The sequence below is a fragment of the Mugil cephalus genome, chromosome 16 (genome assembly GCF_022458985.1).
Source record: "Mugil cephalus isolate CIBA_MC_2020 chromosome 16, CIBA_Mcephalus_1.1, whole genome shotgun sequence".
Taxonomy (NCBI): domain Eukaryota; kingdom Metazoa; phylum Chordata; class Actinopteri; order Mugiliformes; family Mugilidae; genus Mugil; species Mugil cephalus.
This window is the reverse complement of record NC_061785.1, coordinates 9,423,667-9,429,485: the sequence shown is the minus strand read 5'-3', so window position 1 is coordinate 9,429,485 and position 5,819 is coordinate 9,423,667.

The following is a 5,819-nucleotide window of genomic DNA, read 5'->3' as shown; positions in this document are numbered from 1 at the left end:
ACTGAATAAAGTTACATCATAAAGCAACAAAAGGAGCAATTTGTAGCTTCAGTCTTCATTCATATCGCCAACTGCTTCAGTACCGTTACCAGCAGTGCATCCAATTAGTGTTGATTTATTTTACTGAAAATAAGACTGTGGCTAATAATACTGTCAATGAAAAATATCTTGACTACAAATGACAGCTTTGCAACAAATAATTGTAACAGTGTCAAGGAAGGTTTATAATCAAAAGGTATCATCAAAACATCTTTTCCCTCAAATTGTGACCGGTTGAGGCTTGATTGATTGAACCCAGACTGTTCTTCAACAACCCTCCCTAATTAAGACACTTGCTGATTACAGACTTGCCTGATTAGCCTCTCCATTATGTCCCAGGGTGAGAGCTTTCACACTGGCTGCAGACTATCACTGAGCAACATCCAAGGATACAAGATTAATGGACCATAATGGAGCACTTTTGTCAGCCTTTGATCATTCTTGAAATCATTATCAACAAGTATCTGCTGATCGTTCGCAAGCAACACAGCCACCACTTTTCCAGCTGTCCCCATTTCCTATATCTCCCCTGAATGAAAGACAAAGCTGCCAGGCGTCCCTCCTCGTCCTCCTCCACTTCTCTTATTTCCTCTCGTCTCGCCTGATCTGTCAGCGAGTGTCTCCCAGCCATCACTCTGTCTGACAGACGGACTATCTCTGAGTCGTCAGTCACTCCACCGCCTCTCTGCAGCCGGCAGGGACACCCCCTGAAGAGAGGCCCCTTGTCTCCTGGAACCAGGGGCAGGTGGGGAGCATGAGAAGAATATTTGTTAAGGAGGCTCTCTTCTCATGTGGTCATTAGCATTGCTATCGGTGGTTGGAAAGTGAATTTTAACACTCGGGGCAAGGGTTGACCTTCAAGTTGCACAGTGTGTTTTCGCTTTAATCAGATGTAACACAGTCCTCGAACTAGAACAGTCAGAGTCATATTGAAAAATGTGAAATTCGACATCTAAATATACAGTACCTGTTTAAGTGTACATCAATCCCAATATATCAAATGATTCTGAGATGATTTAACAACGCTAATATGACCGTATCTGCTACAGTTCTGATTGGCAGGTCTGAGGAGTAATATGTAGAAATGCAAATGAGGGGAAGAAACAAGTATTACTTATTCTCAAGTGCAAATGTGACCAAGAAGCTGTTGCCATAGCTTCTGAACTGCTGTGTTGATGCTGTGTTGACATTCTCAAGTCAGAAAATATCTACAAAGTGGATATTGACATGAGGATTTGCACGTTTCCACCTCCAACTGTATCTTTAAGGCAGAGCACATTTCCCCAAGAATGAGCTTTTAAAATAAGTTGCTCTCACATTATGGAGTTGTGAATATTTTCTGTCATGATCTTGTGGTTTTGGTTCGCCCGATGTAATGCTGTTCCGTTGCATTCCTGGTTTTATTTTATAAACTTTCCTTTGGTGTTTCATGTCCTGTTTTACTTCCTGTGTTTTCCCTCTTTGATTGTTTTACTGGTTTCTTCTTGTGTGCTCCGGCCTCATTAGTTTCACCTGTGTCTCGTCACCCCTCTGCCCATGTGTGCATATATAGCGCTGCCTTTCCCTTTGTTCTGTTGGCTTGTGAATTTTCCTCTTTGCTGTTCCGTTCCTTGTGCCTCCCTGTTTTCCTGGGTTTTTGTTCATCTTTTTATTTTTGCATTTTGACAATATATAAAGACTCATTGACTGAAATAATGAAAAAATATTAAAGCAATCAAAAAGCAAGAAAGATGTAAAGAGCAGACATTAATCGTCATTTTGACCATGTAAATGCACCCGACTTTACCGAAAGTCCCTTTACCAGGTGTTTATGGCATTTCAGAATAAATATAAACACAATGTACAAATACAGCAAGCCCAAGTCCCAAGCTTACTTAATTGCATCTATAGGTTGATGTGATCCACTTTTCTGGTTTTAGTAATTTCTGGTTTTAGTAATGATTCGAGCTGAATAAGCTGTAGCTTTCTGATTGACTTTTTAAGGACAGCTTCACAACAGCCTGGCTAACTGAAGATAGACAAGAGTTTCTACAAGTCATAGGTCGTATAAGTCGTCAGGATTTTGTAGTTAATTCTTGGCATATATACCAAGAATTTTAACCCAGGTCATACTATTCAAATGTTCATGACTAAATCCTTTTTTTAGCTTGTGTCATTATATAAATGTATAAGTGGTTTGGTATGTTTAACTATCAAACTTAAACACAAGATGTCCCAGAATAGTACCTTGGGGGACTCCACATGCTTTTTATACACTCTGAACACACTGTGAATATCTGCCTATCATATATGTTTAATTTTAAAATAGGAACCTAACTATTAGTGAAACGCTCATCAATGAAACTAGAATGAACTGTTGCTATGAGGAAAAAACTCAGAAGAGAGAACAAATTTTGTTTCTCAGGCAACAAAAGACGGATCTTTTTTTCTGATCAAACAAGATTTGTGGAGTTTTGTTAAAATATACTGTACCTGCATCAGCTGAACTGAAGAAACCATATTTACTCTGAATTTGTTTGTTTGTTACCGCACTGATGTGTGTGGTATTACAGCTGGTGGAGTTTGCTTGGTTTTGCCTGAACCGCAGCCCTCCAGGGCCAGTTCCATTTCGATCTGGGGGAGTAAGATAGAGATGCGGAGTTATAAATGTATTTTCCCTTCAAAGCATGACAGATAGTTGTATGAGGCAAAAACAAAACAGTACGAGGGAGGTGTGTGCACGTATCGGTGTGTGCAAATGCGTTTGTGTAAATAAAGAGAGAGCCAATCTCAATATAGATTTACCCTAGCAGAGCCATCATGGTTAATAATGTGTCGGTGAAGATTGATGGTCGACTAAAGGGTCAGGACAGGCTTGGTCATGTGTGTGGCATGTTTGTGCGTTCATGGATGCGAATATTCATGTGTTTGTACGTACACTAGATGCCATATCGACAATTTTTTTTTTCTCCCAGTCACGTCCTTTGCTATCATTACACTCACTCTCACCAGCTATGTGAATGTTGGTACCATATGTGCTGAATATACAGTATATGCTTGCATGCCTCTGCATATACAATCGACACATGGAGATAATATGGAACCACATGCATACAGAATGCTAATCAAAAATTTCTGCACAGTAAATCCATGCATTTTTCCTGAATCCACTGCACATGCATACGGCTGAATAGAGTTACGAGTAGATAAAAAAAAAAAAAAAAAAGCACAGTTAAACATAATGGAGATTATATGACAAAGACATATCTGTGTTTTTATAATAAGTGAATATATTTTGCTGACAAGGCTCTTTAAGCAGTGGGTTCCCTCAGCATTTTCTGTCTTCACAACAACCTTCCTCCTTCCCTGCTATGACCAGAGCGCCTCTCTTGTCTCTCAAACTGTTTGGCCAAATAAATGATCCAGTGGTGGTCACTTGTTCAGTTTGCCCTCACACAATAAAAGCAGCTCCACTGATTACAAGAGGCCGAGAGCGTGAAAGCAAGTACAAGGCCGCAGAATACAGGTGACAGTTGTTCTGTGCGGTGCTTTTATTTGAAGTGGCTTAAAGTGCAAGTTTGCAGTCCAAATATTAAACACTGCTGGTTACACTGATGCCTAGAGTGACCTTGTTCTGTTTGTGTATCCACAGATGACAATGTTTGTGTGCGCGAGTTTACGTATTCTGTGTACTTCCCAGCTGGGATTAAAATGTAAATTTAATGAAGCTGCGCAAGTGTGTGTGTGTGTGTGTGTCCCAAAGCATGGATGTAATTCACACTCATAATACACACCATATCATATGTTTCATTAAACTGAACTTAGGGTAAATCATAGCTTTGGCTGCACTTTCATGCCGATAGAGTAACAAATGCATCAAGCGCCGTATGTGAAACCATAATTAACCACAAAATGAACCGCAGTCAGAACAATTACAGTTTTCTGACATTCATGCCAAAATCTTGTTATTGTGATGTTCGTAGCTGCGTGAAAAAACTGTAAGATACCAACCCATTTCCATCCTCATTTTATATTTACATATCACAGTAAGATGAGATGGTGTGACCGGCAATTCAGGAGATTGGGTTTAATTTCTAAACATTTTCTGAGTGGCGTCTGTCTGACGTGAAGAAACACAATCACTTTGCATTTGTTGTCGTAGCAGCGTTTTTTTTTTTTTATTACTATACACCGATCAGCCAAAACATTAAAACCACTGACAAGTGAAGCGAATGACACTGACCATCTTGTGACAATAAAATGTTCTGCTAGGAAACTTTTTACTTGGCATTAATGTGGATGTTACTTAGACATGTAGCGCCCACCTTAACCAGACCAGACCAGACCAGACAACCCCTCCCCACAGCAAAGAAACTCCTTGATGGCAGCAGCCATTCCCAGCAAGTACACAAGTACACACAAATGGGTTAGGATGAACTCAAAAAAGAAAACATGAAGAACAGCACAAGGTGTTGACGTGGCCTCCAAACTCACTAGATCCCAAACTGATCAAGTATCTGTGGGATGATCCACAGAGGCCCCTCCCCTCAACCCAACTAGCAACCTCTACTAACAACATTCAGTTTCCAGACACCACAGGACACCTACGCAATATTAAGAAGGTGGTCATAATGTTATGCCTGATCTGTGTATATACTTGCATCGTTAGTGAGAAACATCTTTGAGTGATGCCATCTGCCTAAAAGATAACTACAGAAATCACAACTTACTTAATGCAAAAGCAAATGAAAAGCTTTTTAAATAAAGTGCTAAAAAGTCCCGTAGGGAACAAACCCATATGTCAAACAAAACAAGCTTTTTAACTGGAAACAATGAACTAGGCACAAAATAATGCTCAGTGTTTTGTCGTATTTGTATTTGCATCATTATATATTTAGGCTGTGTGCAGCCAAGTGTCCACACTGAAAGCCTTGTGTGGGTGTGTCCGTAGCGACGGCCATTAGTTACCAGCATCTGTCTCCTTGCTGTATCCCAGCGCGGATCCCGGAGCAGCGGCCCTGCGCTGACATTGAGGCCAGCTGTTACAACACGGTCTCATGTGATTAAGACTCGAGGAGAAGATGGCATTTCCTGAGCGAAGAAAATACGAGCGGGGAAGGGATGGCTGTCCGTCCTCACGGGGCCAACACAATACTTTAATCACCTCACACCTATCTCCTGTTTCATCCTCCCATCCCAGATGCCCAAAGCAGCCAGGCAGCATCAGAGGATAATTTTTTATCTCTCTGGATCTCACATTCCCTCCATTTTCCATTGTCCTTCTGTGTCCTAGTTCTCCCTCTGTCCCTTTCTTCTTCCCATGTCCTTCACTCCTTTTCTATCTTGTTGTCCTCTCCATTTATTACTTATTGACCATCTCTGTGTCACCCCTGATTCTCTCCCTCTCATCTGTGTCTGAACACAGTATCCATGAAGACAAATGTGACCCCAAGGATACATGATATCTATTTTTTATTTTTTTTTTCCTGCCAAAGTCAATATGCAGCCATGTAACAAGGACAGATCTGGCCCCATGTGGAGATACAGAAGTGAGTCTGTGTCCCAACAAGATAAAAAAATGTTGCCATTTTGTCACAGATGCACTGGGAGGACGTTGCGTAACACGGACAAATAGACACAAACCAACTTGCAGTAACGTCACAAACGCAAACAGCCGTTAAGATGAATTAAAAAATGGAAAATGAGTTCACTTCTATATATCGGGGAGGATCAAACAAAGCAGAAAATGTGCTATGGTGTAATTTTATTCAGGTAAAATGAACTTGTAACATCTCTACTGC